We start from the raw sequence: 19,496 nt of genomic DNA, 5'->3' as shown, positions 1-19,496 counted from the left end.
ATGATTAGCTTGTGAGCACGTACAGAGTCCAATATGATCTCCGCACCATAAATTCTATAACCCCAGTGACATCTGCGAAGTCCCTTTTACTATGTAACATGACAAGTTCACTGCATACAGGGATGAGGATGAGGACATCTTTGGGGAGCCATTGTCCTGCCTATGACCGCAGGCTCATTAGACAGTGTTGAGTGGGACTTCAGGAGAGTGTGCCATCCCCCTTTTGCTTTATTTCCAAGCATTAGATAATTTTTTCTAACAACTTCCTAGCGTTATTATGAAGAGTAAATATATGAACCGGTCTGGGTGCAGAAATAAGTGCTACTTAAGTGTAGCACTAAACTTCCCGTGCCTTGGTTTCCTCACCTGTTAGATTTGAGTAGTATCCATGTCGTTCACAGGAGGTCGTTGTAAAGATTTCAGAAGCTAACCCATATTAAGAATTAAGCACAGTGTTCTACACATAGAGGAGGCTCAGAATGCCTCCGGTCTTGGTGAAGGAACCAACAATGTTGACCAACAGTAGTCCCACCCCCTGTGGGATGGAGGAAGAAGGGGCCAGCATCTTCCCTCTTCACCCACCCCCTTGGCTCCTGCATTTCAGGTGCAGATGGACGGATGGAAGCAAACCCACAGAGGCCCAGTGAGGACAACTCGGAGTGAGCAACGCCCTCCTTTGATGAGCGATCTGTCTCAAGTGAAATATCTCACATTTCCTCCCGTGGGGCAGAAGGAAAACGGGAACGTGCTGGACTGCGAGCCAGGGAGGCCAGAGGGAATGGAGGCTGGTGGAATGATGCCTTGGGGGTTTCCTGCCATGGAAACCAAAAAGGCCGTTGCAGGTTTAAAGTCATCCTCGGTAGCCTTTTGTGGTTTAAAATAAATGTGCGAGGGCAAATTCTTACTGGCCTCTTGTTAAATGCTGAACTCAAGATCTTCGTATCTTGATCTTGTCTCGTTTATTAAGTCTTTCCTGCCTCTCAAGGAGGCATTGTCCCTCTGTCTTTTGTGTCCCTGCCGCCCCTCCCCGGAACATCCAGTGGCAGTAATTCTGACACTTCATGGCACTCACTTTTGTTGCAGGTACAAGTCTCATGAGGGTCATGAATTGCACGTAGGTGAGAAATGTGCCTTTCTTTTCTGGAATTTAATATAATTTCTATTCTGAGCCACTGTTCCCTCCACGAGGCTCACATCAGTCAACATAGGGTTTCCCGACCCTCTGTGCCAGCATCTTACGCACAACTTGAGGCTGACATAGAACCAAAGCTATAGGAGCTACAGAGGCTGGGAGGACAGCTGCTCTTCAGCTGCCACCAAACCACACCTTCTCAGGTGGCATGTCCCACATCCAAGAGGAGCCTCGGCAATTGGTTCCCACAGGACACTCCCGGGTCTATCACATGTTCCACACTGAGAGCAATTTTCCTCTAAGTCTGTGCTGTTCTGTGCACACAGAAGCATTTTGTGTGGAGGACCCGTCAAAGCCATCCCAGACCCATCACCCAGGTATCCCAGATAGCCATTTATATTCGACTCATAAAGCTTTTTCTGGAAATAATCTCTGGGCACAGGTATACACACGCACACAGCCCTCAGCACCTCTCACTTCTTCTCCAGTCAGGGTGCAGCCAGCCAAGCCTGCTTCCTCAGCCCAGAAAAGCTGAGTGCACCCAGACTGGTCACATGGATAATCACTTAAAACTAATTACTCACTTGTGTCACAGAGATGGCCCCCAAACATCTGGTTCAGATAATCCACCCCCCTCCTCCCCCTCCTCCAGCCTGAAACGTTCTACCAAATGTTGCAGGAAAAAATACAACCTGTGCAGCGTCGCAGCTGGTCGATGACCCAACGCTGCAGGCTGACACCCGGGAACAAATCTGCACCCGGCAGAGAAGATCTGATTTCAGTGTGGTCGTTTTCCATGATTCAGAGCCGAACGCTCCTACTTCCTCCCTCTCCCTCACCCCAAGGGAAGAATTTCACCCAGAAATCAGACCCTAAACTCAAAGGAACTGGCACCAGGGAGGCTGCCCCAAGAACTTTGTGATACGGGCACTTTATGCTTTTCATGAAATCACTCCAAGGCACCTTACTCTGTTCGTTTATTTATTCAATAAACCTTTATTAGGACCCCTAACACATGCCAAGCTAAGCCCAGGGTGGTAAACAGTAAGAATTTCAGGAAAAGTCTGAAAGATCACCTATTACAAGCCTCTCTTGCTATAGAGTAGTCCCAGCGACACAGCTACTCAGGTGACATAGCCTGGTCTGGAACATCTCACACCCACAGGGAAACTGAGGCCTGAGGCTCACAAGCACAGCTGGCTGAGGAGCTCAGCTCAGACACATAGACCTTCTCTCCAGCCTCTTTGAAGTTAACAGCCACCCCCAAGACCAAGGAGAAAACAGTAACTTCATTTTGCGCTGTCTTTTGTTATCACAGCAACTCCATGCATGCCAGAAAAGAGATCCTGGTTACTAACCTGGTTGCTGTTCAAAGGAATTTCAAAATGTCCAGACCCTCTAGGGCATTTGCCACGCTGAGATTTGTCTAATACTTATCTGCAGTTGTTACTTGGCTTTTTCCTTTGAGGGGCTTGCAAAGCACCTCAGTATTAGGGATGCCTGTGCTCCTTGCCTTCATTTTAATTCCAAACTCTCTTATGGTGCATCACGTCTATTTCCCCTCTGGACCTGGAGTGCTGTCCCTTATCCCTGTCTTGGTTCACACTCACAACCCCTCTCTTCACACCTTTTCACAACGATTTTCTAACTGAGTTTTTAGCTTCCATCTACTACTGTCATTGAAACGAGTTTCATAAAATGCAAATCTAATCAGAACCTTTGCCCACCCACCCCACTTAAGTCATCCTCCTCACGGCCTCCTCCAGCTAGAAATAATTCTGAAGAATTTCATTAGCAAGACCTTCCACGATCTGGCACCAACTGACCTCACCAGCTTCATCCTCCATCAGTCCCCACATCCCTCCCCCCAGCCCTACGATCTAGTGAAATTACATGCCACTCTATTCCCCACAACTGCTATCCTCTTTTGTGTTTTTATACCATCCCTCATACCCAGAACGCCTTCCTCCCACACCTCCACCTGGAAATCTCCAAGTCACCTTTCACCCCAATTCGCTTGTCGCCGTGTTGGTTAACTATTCACCATTACCCTAAGAAAGTGCATTGTGATTTCCTCTACTCCTATATTTACCCATCTATCACATTGTTCGTGGTTTGCCAAACTAAGCCAAGAGTTCCTTATGGAACTAGGTGTTAGGAGCTGAATGGAGTTCATCATCCATTACTTATGATCTTGATACTATTATTTTATTGGTGACAAGATTGCATTTTTTATATCTCCATTTCTAATTCCTAACACAGTGCCATGGCATATAGTAAACATTCAAATTATGCCAGAGAGAGAGGGAGAGAGGGAAAGGAGGGAAAAAAAGGGAAAAAGAAAGAGAAATAAAGGCAGGGATGCTAGTGGCCCCAGCTCACCTATACTTTCTTTTCATTTCCTACCTCTGTCCGCATCTGACCATAACACTGTGTGTTCATTGGGCCATTTCTTAACTTTGGGGTCCTCCAGGTGAAGGGGCTGGAGTGACATGTGCAGTGCGAGGCAGAATTTTTTTCCTATATACTCCTGTCAAAGCCATCGATAAATTAGTTGAGTGGTTTTGACATTTTCTGCCTACTTGCTGATCTAAGCCTCTAAATAGAGCCTCTACAGTCCTTTCTTGCAGCCCATCTCAGTGTTTATAAGGTGGCAGAAGTTGTGGGGCTTACCTGTCGCTGGGCCAAGGTCAGATGGAGCAAAGCACAGCTTTATTAGACTTTGGAAAAGTTCCCAATAGGAGGCTCCTTCTCACATATACATGTCGTAGCTGGTAAAATACCTGCCAGCAGCTTCCAACCCCGCTGAAAGGGCGGCCATGGCCAGTAACCCTCACCTAATATATCAACGTAAATCTCATTCCTATCCCCTTTTATTCCTTACGCTTTCTCTCCACGGCTGGGCTGTACGAGGTCACCAGGAAATTGTTAGAGTTCCCGTCCCCCAGGACCAAGGAACACACTTCACGTTTCATTTCTTGCTACTCAGACTCACCATGGTTGGGGATTGGGGGATTATGTCGGGGGCTCCTAGAACCAGGGGTACCTTAGAAATCAGCGATCCCAGTTTCTCACTTTACAATGGAGGAAACGGGGGTGGCGGGGGGCGTGGGATGGCGGGGGGTTGCAGTCTGCCGGGGAATGAGCGCTCTGCTCTCATTCAGCAGAAGTAAACTGGTTTAAAAAGCATCAGAAAGCTGCTACCCACCTGGCTTTGCTCCCTCTGGGCACCAGAATCTTGACTGAAATAGACAATTCTATTTGCAGCACTCAGGAATGTCTACAGAATGAGATCCATAGAGATCTTTAACTCAAGACCTTATGACAACAGTGTTATTTCAAAAGCACTGACTTCATGCTCTAAAACAAAAACTAGCTTCATTTTTCTGGAATAATCATCGAGGCTTGTATTCCTACAAAAACAACCAGCTTCGAGTTCTTGCTAAGAGATGGATGAAAGTCCTGAGCTACAAAGAGTGAGGAAAGGCTCCCTGCTCTGGTCTGCTCTGAAGTCTGGTCTCCGTTCAGACGATGTTAACCCTCTGAGGGCCCCACAAGGTTCTCCTCCCCCGTCATTGCCACATCCTGTCCTGAGTCCAGGTCATATTTTCAGCTTCAGCTTGTGCTCTGCTCTAAGCTTCTCTGCTACAGCAATAAAAGACTAGTTTGACATTTGACAACTTTTTATGAAAACGTTAGTTGGGATGGGAGGGGGTGGGTGTCCAACATACAAATGGATTTGCTCCATTGGCTGGAAGCAGGGTGACTTGATATTTCCTGTGTAATATTAATAAACACTCACCCTAAGAGGAGCAGGCCAGGGTTTTTCCTGCTTAACCATTTCATGACTCTGTTCCAAGGATGACATTGGCAGGGAGTAGTGAGTCCTTGGGGAGCTGTTGGGATTTCTTTTTTAATATAGCTTGATCTGATGCAATAACTTTCAGGGAAATAATTTACCTAAATTAAAAGAGTGATTTTCCCCTGGACAGTGCTCTAAATCCCAGCCTAATGAGATTCAGTCCCTTCGAAAGAGATTCAATCTACCAAGTGTTAGACTCACAAGGCACTGAGCTAAAGACTTAGCATTACTATTATTTCATTTAATTCTCACAACCCTATGAGATGGATACTGTTATGATTACTGTCTTATGAATAAAGATGCTAAGACTTAGAGAGGTTAAGCTGTGCAATACATGTGTTAACAGGAAGAATTAGATCCACCTGGTGCTACAGCCAAAGCAGAGAATTTAATCATTGTACCAAAATGCTCAGGACCCATAGTAATGGACAGTGCTGTACCTTTGTGTTGCAAAGATGCTTTAAATACAAGCCAGTTTCTTAGAAAGCACTCTTCCCTGACTACCATTCAAGTACCATCCTCTTCAGAACTGATGTGCAACCTCGTGCATCCTTTCATCTGTGCTATTGCTAAGTCTTTTGTCTTCAGTCTTCCAAAGTCTCAACACTTTGGCAAGTTGGTTTCTTGGCAAAGCCAGAAGTGACAGTAGGCTGTATTAAACCCCAGGGTTTACCTGTGAAGGGGAAGGAGAGATCATGACTTGAGTGACTGAGTGAGAGTTACATCCTGAATAAAGAGATTCATGTCTGAAAATTCAACTGAGTGTCTTTAAAGTCTGGGACACAAACATATGAACCCAATTTGCCTCTTTCATATGCCCTTGAGTTTAAGTGTACTTGGCTTCATGTTTCACACTCTCTGATTATTCCCAATGCCAGGTCTTTATGCCTTTTCTACCTGATTCCATACTTCAGATTTGTTTTATTCTGCAGCTGTTGGATGGAGTGTTCTGTAGTGGTAGGTTAGATCTACTTGATTTATAGTGTTGTTCAAATCTTCAGTTTCCTTGTTGATCTTCCTTCTAAAGTTCTGTTCATTATTCAAAGTGAAGTATTGAAGTCTCCAGCTATTCTTGTTGAATTGCTTATATCTTTCTTCAGTTCCATCTGTTTTTACTTTATGTGTTTTGAGCTCTATTGTTAGGTTTACTTTCCATATACCTAGTGTTCACAGCAGCATTATTTACAATAGTCAAGATATCAAAGCAATCTAAGTGCCCATCAACAGATGAGTGGATAAAGATGTGAGATATATATATATATATATATATATATATATATATATATATATATATATATATATATATATATATATATATATATATATGTATATGTTTATGTAAAAATATATATGGTGGAATATTACTCAGCCATAAAAAAGGATAAAATTCTGCCATTTGCAACAATGTGGATAGGCCTAAATAGTATTATGCTTAGTGAAATGTCAGAGAGAGACAAATACTCTTTTATATGTGGAATCTAAAAATTTTTTTTTAATTGAATGTGTATAACAAAGCAGAAACAGACTCAAAGATATAGAGAAACAAACTAGTGGTTACCAGTGGAGACAGGAAAGTTGGGAGGGGCAAGATAGAAGTGTAAGATTAAGAGACACAAACTATAAGCAAAAAGGATATATTGTACAGGCAGGGAAACATAGACATTATTTTGTAATAATTTTAAATGGAGTATAATCTATAAAAATACTGAATCACTGTATTGTATACCTGGAACTAATATAATATTATACATCAACTATACTGACATAAAATAAATAAATAAATATAGATTTAATAAATTATATATTTATAATTATTATAACTTCCTGGGAAATCAGCCCTTTTATCTACATATAATACCCTTATCTCTTGTAATAGCTTTTTTTTCACTTAAAGTCTACTTTATCTAATATTATTATAGCCACTCAGCTCTCTTTTGTTACTGTTTTCATGGCATCACTTTTTCAATCCTTTTACTTTCAACCTATTTTTGTCTTTAAATTTAAGTGTGTCTCTTGCAGACAGCATATAATTGAATTTTTTAAATCTATTCTGTCCATCTCTGTCTTTTAATTAGAATACTTAACACATTTTACATTCAATGTAATTACTGATAAGGTAGGATTTATGTCTGCTGTTTTGTTATTTGTTTTCTGTAAGTCTTATGTCCTTTTTATTTCTCTATCTTTAAATCATTGCATTCTTTTGTGTTAAATAGATATTTTTTAGTCTCATACTTTAATTCCTTTGTTTCTTTCACTATTTTTTCCAGCCATTTTCTTAGTAGTTTCCCTGGGAATTACAATGTATTTTTTTAATTTATAATAATTTAGCTCAGATTAATACCAACTTAATTTCAATAGTATACAAAAGTTTGCTTTTCTATAACACCATTCTCTCACTCCTCCTTAGTGTTTTTATTGTCAAGCAAATCGCATCCTCATACAATGTATGCCCATTAATACAGATATGTAATTATTGATTTATGCCATTGTCTTTTAAATCAGACAAGAGAAAAAGTTACAAACAAAAAATACATTTATACTGTGTTTTATATTTACTCATATAGTTACCTTTACTGATGTTCTATATTTCATATGCAGAATTTAAGCTACTCTCAGATGCCTTTTATTTCAGCCTGAAGGACCCCTTTAGTATTTTTATAAGGCAGATCTGTTATTGAAAAGTTTCCTCAGTTATGTTTATCTTGGAATGTCTTAATTTCACCTTCATTTTGGAAATATAGTTGTGTAGGGTAAAGTATTCTTGTTTGATATTATTTTCTTTCAGTACCTTGAATATGCCATCCCACTGCCTTCTGGACTTCATGGTTTCTGATGAGAAATCAGCTGTTAATCTTACTCAGGGTCCTTTGCACATGATTGGTCACTTCTCTTCTGCTGTTCTCAAGATCTTCTCTTTATCTTTGATTATAATGTGTAAAAGTGTGTATCTCTTCAAGTTTAGCTTATTTGGAGTTCATTAAGCTTCTTTGATGTGTACATTAAAGTTTTTAAAATTATGTTGGGGAAGTTTTCAGCCATTATTTCTTCAAATATTATTTCTACCCCTCCTAACTCCCCTACCCTACACATCCTTTTGAGACTCCTATTATATGTATGTTGGTATACTTGATGGGTGTTCCATGGGTTTCTCAGGCTCTGTTCATTTTTCTTCTTTTTCTTTTATGTTCTTCAGATGGAATAATTTAAATTACCTATCTTCAAATTTCCTAATTTTTCCTTTTTCCCTGTGCAAATCTGATGTTGATACCCTGTAGTGAATTGTTCATTTCAGGTATTGTAATTTTCAACTTCAGAATTTCCACTTGGCTCCTTTTTCTAATTTTTCATTTTTTTATTGATATTATTTTGGTGAGACATGATTCTCATGCTTTCTTTTAGTTCTTTAGACATGCTTTCCTTGAAATCCTTGAATATATTTTAAATAGCTGATTTAAGTTCTTTGTCTTTTAAGTTTAAAATCTAGGCTTCCTCAGTTTCTAGTGACTACATGTTTTCTGTGTAAGGGCCACACTTTCTTGTTCTCTGCATACCTTTTTTTTTTTTTTTATCAAAGCTGAATATTTTTTAAAATGTGGCAATTTTTGAAATCAGATTCTTCTCCCATCTGCCAACCAGGGTTTGTTGTTACCGTTTATTGTTGCTATCATTTGTTTAGTGACTCTACTGAACTAATTCTGTAAAGCCTGTGTTCTTTGACATGGGTCAATAGTGAAGTCTCTACTTTGTTAGTTTAGTGGTCAGCTAATAATTAGACATAGATTTCCTTAAATTCCTGGAACCAATAAGTCCCCTAGTCTTTGCCAAAAAGTCCTGTGTGCATGCTTAACATGCCCTCAACACTCAGGCAGTTAACAACTTCACCTTAGCCTTCAGTTTCCCCCTGAGAAGAACCTCAAAACCAGCCACAGATAAGAGCTTACAGCCTTCTCAGGTCTTTCTTGCATATGAGCTACTAGATTTTCAGGAATATGTCAAAGCTCTTGAAAGCTCTGTGTGAAGATCTTATTCTCAAGCTTTTCCTTTAAGCTTTTCAGTTAGCCCATTATTTGCCCAAATTGTTAGCTACTGTCTTAGGAAGCCACAATATTAAGCAATTGTCCTTTATTGTTTTCAACAAGTGCTCTGTGGTAAAGACTTTTTATGCTAAGCAAGCTAAGGACAGCCTTGAGAATGGAGTCTTCCAGGATACCACCAGACTAATTAGATAATGTCAATGCTCTGGAAATAGGGTTTTGAAATGGTTCCAATCCTGTTTTGCACCCTCTAGTGGATGACAGACTGCTAGTTTTCACTAATATTACAGGTTGTTAGTTTCAAGGTTCCCATGGAGCTAAAAATGAGGGAATGGAAAGAGGAAAAATTAAAATTTCACTGTTCATATCAAATTTTCATACCCGGATTCAGTTGTGTTTCTTGAATACATGCTCCTCAGGTTGCTTCAAGCCTTTAGTTAATTTCCACAGTTTTGAAAGAGTTAATTCTGACAATTCTTGCCAGTGTTCTCATGGCTTTTATGAAGGAAAGGATCTTCAGAGATTCTTATTCCATAATTTTTACTAAGGTCCAACCCAGACTCATTTTATAACAATGTTTCTTTGCTCTGTTTGACCCATTTGAGTTTATTGCTGCTCTGTTTCTACTCCTTTTAATTCCAGTTCCCTCATTTCCCACTTTCAAGCAAAACATATTTTTCTGCTTCAAATCTTTTGAATATTCCTTTATTTCCACTGCCAATGGCCTTACCTAGAAGTTTTACCATCTCTCACCCAGATTACTCTGACAGTGTCCAAATTGGTTCCTTTGTAGCATGTCTTATTCTCTTCTGATCTATTCACTATTCCACAGGTAGATCGATTATTTCAAAACATATGACTGTGTTTTCCCTTGCTTAAGCCCCTCCATTGAGCCACATCATCTACAGGATAAAGTCTAGTTATCACCATGGCAGGGTATAAAATGCCCTCTTGATTTAGCCCTGAATCTCCACTCTGACCTAGCAGTTTTTACCCTAGCCATATACAAATATGCAATTCCTTATAAATTCTGCACTCTTTCATTGACATTTTTGTCTTTTGTTCTCCTAGTAGCTTAATTCATTCATTCAATGCACATTTTCTAAATACCTACTATATGTCAGGCCCTACGTGAGACAGAGGGGGAAAGGAAATAAGCAAGACAGGCAAAGTTCCTCTCCCCATGGATGTCACATCGAAGGAAGAAACTGACAATAACCAAATAAATTAATAAAAAACTGGATAATTACAGAATTCTGTAACTGCATCAAGGGATGATAGTAACAGGAGAAACCTTCATTAATTGGTTTAGAAAGAAAAGTCCTCTCTAAAAAGTATTTGAGCTGAGACTTAAAGGATGACACAGAGCCAATAAGTCATGAGAAGAAAGACTGTACAAAATCCCTGAGACCAAAGTGAAGCCCAGATAGAGATTAAAACTGGGAAAACCTGTCCCAGAGACCTCCACACATTCCAGTGAACACACACACATGCTCACACATGCGCACACTTAACTAAGTTCCTCAAGTGAGTGACTGCTGAATGGCCCAGCTGACAGATGGGAAATGCTTGCACAGAGCTCTGACAAGGGGAAGTCTGTGGGAAAAGGTGCTGTTATTTAGCTGGCCCACCCCTGCTGAGTGAGTCCAAAGTTTCCCTTGGATTCATTCCCACCTGAACTTCCACCCTTATGAGCTAAAAAGGCCTTTAACGTTCATGTTTTATACAAAGCAAGAGATGAGGATTAAATAGCAGCTGCTTAGGGGTAGGTGTAGAGAAGAAACGCATATATGCTTGGCTATAAAATGATTATATTTTTAAAAAGAAACTTAAGACCCTCCATCCATGCTTCTCAGAGTTGTGATCCGGTTAAGGAGTGTTGGGTAAGCAAAGCGCTTTAAGAGAGATGGCAAGAGGAAGGAGTAAGTGTTCCACGAGGAGGGTGACTCCAGAGGTGACAGACTCTTGCAGCTGAGTGTCCAGCCCGCAAACACACACCCCGCTGACACTGAGGATTTCTTGCAGAAGTCGAACGACAGCCTGATGATCCTGGGAAATTCCTCCTGATGCTGGCACTCAGTAAATAACTATTGAGTACCTACAACATGCCAACCCCTTCTCTAGGTCAAAAGATACATCACTGAACAAGTAAGAATCACTTGTAGAATTATATTCTAATAAGTAGAAAAATAGACAATAAGTAAATAAATAGGTAACATAAAGAATGTGTCAAATGTTAGTAAGTGCTGTGGAGAAAAACTAAAGGAGAAAAGGGAATTAAGAAGGGGTTGCACTGGACCTGTGGATTGCTTTGGGTAGTACAGCCATTTTGATGATGTTGATTCTTCCAATCCAAGAGCACAAGATAGCTTTCCATTTCTTTGTATCATCTTCAATTTCCTTCATCAATGTTTTCCAGTTTTCAAAGTATAGGTAACCTCCTTGGTTAAGTTTATTTCTAGGTATTTTGTTGTTTTTGATGCAGTGGAAATGTTTATGCCAGTTGTAAAATTTTGGCTTTTGAAGTGAAAAGAAGAAAAAAAAGTGAATAAAGGGCCGCAAGTGGCAAAATATCCTTCTTTCTTTTGGGTGAGTTGTATTCCATTATTTATATATATATATATATATATATATATATATATATATATATATACACGCATGCTGCATCTTCTTTATCCATTCATCTATTGATGTGCGTTAAGGATGCTTTCATATATTGGCAATTATAAAGACTTTTGCTGTTAATAGTGGGGTACATATATCTCTGGGAATTCATTCTTATTTTATTTTGTGGTTGGCTTTATTCCTTTGATAACTATGTAAGTTTAAAAACCTAAAGCTCTAAACATTCTTAGAAACAATGAATAGTACATATAAGTAAATAAAAAAATGTGCAGTATATTGTGTATATGTATTTACATGCAATATATTGTGTATGTGCAGTCAATGTAACAATTCTACCTAATAAAACAGAAAAATGGGGGGAAAAAAAGAAGGGCTAAGAAGTTCTGCTCCCAGCCAAGATGGAGTAACGTGAGCCATATTTACCCTTCCACTTAAAACAACTAGACTATCTGGGCAAAATATATAAAACAATGGTTTTCAAGTCTTTGGATATCAGGTGATGAGTGATGGATGAGAGATAAGAAATAAAGTGAGCTTGCTACCTGGAGAGCAAGCTGGGGTTTGCTGGGGTGCAGGGAGGAGGAACACAGGTGGAGCCCAGCATACTCTCTGATTTGAGAAGGTGGAGCTAAGATTCTGAGAAGACAAAGGCAGCTAGAGTTTTCAGGATAGAGTTCCAGAGAAGACAGCCATTCAGAAAACTCTGGAGATCTTCGAAGGATCCACCTCAAGCATTTAGCAGATACTGGTCAGCATATTCATTTGAAGAAGCTACCTAAGGCTGGGAAAAGAACAAGGAACATGTGTCTGGAGTGTTCAAGGTGCAGCAAAAAGCCTGTGGTGACCCAGGAGAGAACAGTAGGAGAAGAAATCAGAGAGTCTGAGGTACAGGGGGACTGCTCAGGTAGGGACTTATAAACCATTGGAAGGACTTTGAGTTTTGCTCCAATGAGATGGGAGCCATAGGAGAGTTTTGAACAACAAAGTGGCATAATTCGTCTTATGTTTTAATTTTAAAGAACCACTCTGGAATTGAATGGAGAATAGATTTTAGAAGTAAGAGTAAAAGCAATGGAGCACTTTGGAGATTATTCTTATAATCCAAGCAGGAGTTCGTGGTGGCCATGACCATGGTATACCAGTGGAGGTGGTGAGAATGTAGCAGATTCTGGCTGTCTTTTGGAAAAAAGCAACAAGATTTGTTAATGGTTTATTCCAGAAAGTAAGACTGTCTTAATATTAGGAAATCTTTCAAGCGGACTTGACTTCTGTCTTATTCCTATTTATCCATTCATCAGATGCCACAAGCAAACTTAGGGCTTTCTCAAAGAAAGACCAGTCACCCTCTCTCTTTCTCTTTCACACGTCTTCTTTTAATGGGACTGGGGTGTAAAGATCTGAGACTTGGCTTCAGTTTGGGTTTAGTGAAAAAGAAGTAATAGTTTTCTTTTCAAACTTTAGTCTGAACCAAATTAGCTTAGGAAAAATTAGTGTTCTATGTGGCCCAGCCTTGCCTTCCAGTTCTTTAAATTGGAATGTGATCCTCTTTGTAATTATTCTTTGTGCATATTTCCCCTTTAGGAACATTTTTAGGAGGGTGACAAAAACTTGAGATAGGATTGAGGTATTCCTGGTTCTTCTGACCAATTGCCATAATATTATTCCAGATCCACATATTATTTCTAACACAATATTATTAATATAATTAATCACATCATGAATTAACAGAATAAAATTATATAGTCACTTTAACAAATTCTTGTATAATGTATAATAAAATTCAAAATCCATTATTGTTTACTTTAAATCTTAGTAAAAATGAATAGAAGACTATTTCTTTAACATGACAAAAGATATTGATCTAAAAATTAATTGACAGAATTATTCCTAGCTATAGTATATCAGATGAATTCCTATGAAAGTCAAGGACAAGACAAGAACAACAGGTACCGCCTATTTTATTTACCAGTCTTGTGTAACTTCTAGATAATACCATAAGATAAAATAAAGAAATAAGACTTTAAAATGTCTCATGTGCTTATAAATGTATAAATGTCTTATAAATAAAAGCTTTATTTATCTGAGGCATATATAGTTGTATACCTAGAAAACACACAAAAATATTAAATGAATAACTTTTGAAGTAATAAGATAGTTCAATAACATAACTGTTAAAAATACATATTTTAAAAGTTTTCCTATATGTCTGAAATAATTGTAAGATGTAATACAAAAAGATCCCTTTTACAATAACAAAAATACTTTAAATTCCTATGAATAGACCTAAAAAGAAATTTGCTGCATTCATATTAAGAGTACTTGTATGCTATTTATAGAATTTATGCTATATTGACATAATACAATGTGCAAATTAACACTTTGACCTGAAAGAATCAAAGGGAAAGAGATAATATTAGAGACTGGAAGGTCAGTTGAGAGGCCATTGGTATATTCTAGGCAAGAGATGATAAGGCTCTGAATTAGCAAAGTAGCAATAGATACAGTAAGGAGGAAGAAAACTGACTGATATTTAAGAGCTAGAATTTGACAGAATCACCACAGGAGGTGATCAATAGTGAATGGAGTTTCTAAACAAATTTGCACTAGCTCATAGCATAGAGAATGGTCTTGAAAGTCAAGACTTGCGAGTGCATGATCAAAACTTGAAAGAGGAATTTTTTTTTTCAATTCCAAAAGTTTAGCTTGGAATACCAAGAGCCGGGCTCCAAAAGATTCTGTACATAAAATTGATACTATAAACTAGTGTTTTGCAAACCTCTGGTTTCACTCCATTGGTGGATTGTGAAATCAATGTGTAAGTTACAGCCAGATTGCTTCAATGAGAGACTAGAATACTATAAAACACCACCAGCGTGTATTACACATACAAGGATAATTCATGTTTCTTGAATTTTTTTGTTTTGTATGCATTCATGTATGTATGTGTGTGTGTCTGTGTGTGTGTGTGTGTGTGTGTGTTGGGCCTCAGTGTAAAATCCATTTCTTACTGTGAGTCATGTCCAAGACTTGGAAAACACTGCTATAAATAATAAACTTGGGGAAACACTGAGGAAGAGTCTGACAGCCCAGCTTCTCAACAGATTGGATAAACCAGCTCCAATTAGGAAAGGCCATCAGCTCAGGGGTGACGAATCGTGAAAAGAATTTAATGAAGGTAAGAACTACCGTGAAAATGCAGCCCTAAGCTGAGTCTGGAAGCTTGAAATGGACATTTGGGAGAAGGGAGAGCAGTCCTAGGAAGAGGAGCAGCAAACGCAAAGATTGGAGGTGGGAAAATGTAATGGGTGTTAGAGGACAAAGAAGAGGTCCATCTGGCTGCAGCCAAGTTAGACTGAGTGATGGAGAGCTGAGGAGGTCTGATCGGAAGTCTATCTGGTAGGAGGGCTGTTTTTGATGGTTAGTTGGGTGTCATGGGCTATTTTTGCTTTGGTGAATGACGTGAAGATAACAGGATGGCCTGGAGGAAAAAGGAACTGAGGGAAGAAGAATTTTTAGAAGTCTTGTAAATAACTAGGCTCAAGGGAACGGACAAGATTTGTAACAGAGGCCATAAAAATAACAAACTGCACGTGTTCCGGGGTGAAAGCCTTAAAAGCTCTTGGGGATGGGCTATAAGGAAAGAACAGGGGAAAAGAGTCCTAAGACAAAAGCCTCCCGCTCTTGGGCATTGCAAATAAGTCTGTTAGCGTTGCCGGAATAATCAGTACCGTTAAGATCCTAAATAAGGATTTTACACCTCCATTACACTTCATTACCTCAAATGTCTTCACATCCGTTAATCATTTGATTTTTATAATTACCTTGAGAGACAATAAAGGGACATACCACTATCTCTATTTTAAAGATGGAGAAACTGTATCCCAAAGAGCTTATCTGGATTCCCAAAATCACACAGTTAGTGATGGGCCTGAACTCTGCAGATCTTTCCCGTGTTAGCCAGGATTCTCACATTATCCCACAGGCCATACCTCAAGTATCACCATTCTCTACTAATGACCCATCAATTTGCTGATTAAAATTATTCCAAGAATTGAATTAGCTCAATATTTCAGGGAGAAAGCCCATTAGGAAGGTCACTGTGGCTTGGTGTAAGTTTGTTTAGTAAATATTTTTCTTATTTGGAGGTTTTAATTTTAAGTATGTGGTCTACTCTTTTTGTATGATTATTTGCTCAAAAAAATTTTTAGTCAGCAACACACCTCATAAAAATTTAATATGCTTCAGAGCTCTCTTTACCGTTTGAAAAAAGCACAAATCAGGCATTCTTGCATTTTGAAGGTGGCACCCTTATGACTGGGCTCTCTCTGAGGAAGGTGCTTCCCAAGTTTGCAGTGAAATTGCTCTTTTTTAAGAGAAAATTACACTCAGATGGAGAGTTGTCTTGGACAGCACTTCCACTCACTGAGTCTGAACATCAGCCACTCAGATGTGTCATGATTTTCCAGGTCACCTGCACACTTCTCTCCTTAATCTTGAAAAGGCTCTGCTCACTAATGTATCTTTGGCTTTCAGGGCAGGAAGAGGATGGCTCAGCTATCAAACAGCCCTGGGTTTGAGTTGCAGCTCTGGCTCTCCTGTGACACACAACCTTGAACAAATTAACTCACCTCCCTGAACATCATTTTCTCACCTGTCCCATGACGTGGTTAAGCTTCACATCACAGGGTTATTGCATGGATGTCAGAGAGGCAACTTGAGAGCACTGAGCTTGAAGTCAGTCTTCATCGATTATTTATTACTTAAGAGCCTCTGAAAGATAAGGTTTGCCAAGAGAGCAATCTGTGGGTTCCTAGCTTCACTTACGTGGAGAATTAGCACTTAGAACTCCCAGCCATTCTCTTTTACCAAGTCCAGAGATTTATACCCATGGGCCCTTACCTGGTCATATTCTACAATCAGCTGCTTTGAGCAAGAAGTTGTTAAAATGTATTCATAGTTGGAGAGAAAAAGCCCTGGCTTTAATTCCTTCCATCAAATAATATTTATTGAACATTTACTATGTGCTAGCCATTGTTATGGGCATATTGAGGATAAAGAAAGACAATGGATAAAATTCTTGATCTACCAGGGTTTACCTTCTGTTGAAGGAGACAGGCAAGGGTAGACAAGCAAGTAAACAAGAAGCTGTATTTGACAGAGATTGGTCTAATACAGAACATTAACAGAGTGCTGTGAGAATGTGGGGCGCTCCGTTAGATAGGCCGAAGAAGGTCTTTCTGAGGAAGTGACATTTAATCTGGGAATCAACTGATTAGAAGGCCCAGCCCACGTGAGAATTAAAAGAAAGAGCAAAGGCCATTAAATGGAAATCAGCTTGGGATTCTCATGCGATGGAGAGCACCAGGGTGGCTGGCAGGAGAGTGTGGCGGGAGTCCTAGGATGAGGATAGGTTGTTTATGGATAAGGGTGAGGAAGGAAGAGACCAGATCACACAGTGCTTCACAGACCAGGGGAGAGAGGCAGGATTTTGTTCTAAGAGGAACTGAGTTCATTAGAGGATATTAAACAAGGAAGGGTCATGCCTAGTTTTTTCAAAGTGCACTCAGTTTCAGTCTGCTCTTCGTAGGGCAAGGACAGGAGCAGGACATCTCTTTGGATGTATTGTGGCGGTCCAGAAAAGCAAAAGGGCTGTAGACAATGAAGGTCATGGTGGAGATGGAGAAAACTGAACACATTCAAAATATATGTTGGAAGCTGAATTGACAAGGTATAGGGGGTGAGCATGATAAAGAGAGAAACTGAGACTATCCCTAGAATGTTGGTTTGGTTAAGTGGGTGAATTGTGGTGTTGTTCACTGAGAAGGGGAAGTAGGAAGGAAGGAAGGAAAGGGAGAGGAAGAAACAACATTATTAAGAGACGGAAGCTCAGGGAGGGAGTCAGGACCTGATCTATACATGCAGGAGCCTTCATCTTTCTATCCTCAGGGCTGAGTACCATGCCTTACACAGCCCTGGGACCTCAGTAACTCGAGTTCATGTGATGGGGAGACGAGAGCATGATCTTAAAAGTCCAGACCTGTTGCTTTACTCACAAGCCTCTTAATTTCTCTGAGCTTCAATTTCCTGTCCTGAAACATTGGAATAAGAAGACTTATTTTGCCTATTTCATGGAATGTTGTATCAAAATTAGGTATGTATGAAAAAAGTACTTTGCAACTGTAAGCCACTGGGGAAACGTACGTTTTACAGAAAGGAGTATGACCTCATGTTAGAAGGTAAGTTGCATGACATTAAGGACTCAGTCTATCTTATTCATTGTCTCCAGCACCTAAAATGGAGGTTCTCAATAAATACATGTTAAGTGAATGAAAGAATAATAACAGATTCCCATGGAATGGAGAGCTAGAGGCCATGAACACTAGAGATCCCCCATAATGTTATCATATAATTAGTTTGACACACATTTGCCTGCTTCATAGTCCAGGAACCCATTTTATTCATCTTTTTAGGACCACTGAAGTCCAGCACACAGTAGGTGTGCAGTGAGAGTCCAGTGAATCAAGTTCTCGGCAAACCAGACTGAGCCACCAGCCACTAACATACAAGGACTGTGCTTCACCAGAAGACCACATCGGTCAGCACCCTTGGACACCTCCTGCTTCCTGGGACCTGCAAACTTACCATTTCCTCTCTCAAACCCGGTGCAAAGTGTGCCGAAGAGAAAAAGGAACACAGGAAGCCCTGGGGTCAACATGGCACCACCTATAGAGAGCTAATGTCACTAGGAAAGCGGAGTGAGGACGTGGGAACAAAATGATCCCACCTCTTAGGTCTGACTTGTTCATTAACCTGTATCCAGTGCTTGCACATAGCTTGTCCTCAGAAGACAGCTGTTGCAATGAATGAACAATACATTCATGAATACATATTAAGACACACTTGGAGAGATTATAAAGCAGAATTCATATTTTTAAAAAGATAGTCAGGATTCTTAAGAAGGATTTCAAGTTTGAGGTTCATCACATCCAGCTACACCCCCTGAATTCCATTGGGTACAAGGGGCCTACGTATTCTCTGCACTTTGAGTGACCTTAAAGATAGGAGATGCAAAATGGAAAGTTCCAAATGCAGGTGCTACCTGGGGGCTGCAATCAGTGCCTAGTCTCTCCAAGCATCATCTACAGCCCCTCTTACCTTTACATTTAGGGAATTCACCCTCTCAAATGTAAGCCCTATAACTCAGTGTTCAGCATGGTGAGAAAAAAGTGGGTCATCCTACAGGGTTCCAAAGATAGTTTACTTGTCTGGAGTTGATAAATTCTGAACATGTCTCCTGCTTTAATATGGGGAACTTCCTCCTATGTGACTCAATGTTATATTAGAAAATTTATGTATATAGATGAAGATATATAGTTATATTGGAAAATTCCTTATGTCATACTGCATCCTGGAATATTTAGGGGTGACATGTCCTGATGTCTATACTTTAATTAAGCAGAGAAAAAAGAAAGTAAATATGGAAAACTGACAATTACTGCTAATCTAGATGAGGGAAATATGGGTGTGTATTGTATTATTTTTAGTTTTCCATATATTTGAAATTTTTCATGATAAGAATAGAAATAAATCAAAGCCTCGTAAGTGAGGAATATCTATCTGGGAAGACTGTTTGAGAGTATTAAATGAGGTACTTATCACAGAGGCATAATGGATGTCAGGGAACATTAATTCCACTAACTCCTGAGTTTGTAATAGGGAAGAAAAGATTTGACTCCACTTTAGATCTGTTCCTTTAGTTGTAACCCTGGGCTCTGTTTCCTGGGCTCAGTCATACTGGTTCTGTACCTTTTGTAAAAGAATGTTGCCTAGAGCCTGAAAT

Source organism: Camelus bactrianus, chromosome 2, assembly GCF_048773025.1.
Source record: "Camelus bactrianus isolate YW-2024 breed Bactrian camel chromosome 2, ASM4877302v1, whole genome shotgun sequence".
NCBI classification, from domain to species: Eukaryota; Metazoa; Chordata; class Mammalia; order Artiodactyla; family Camelidae; genus Camelus; species Camelus bactrianus.
The sequence above is the reverse complement of the archived record's forward strand: the minus strand, read 5'-3'. Positions refer to the sequence as shown.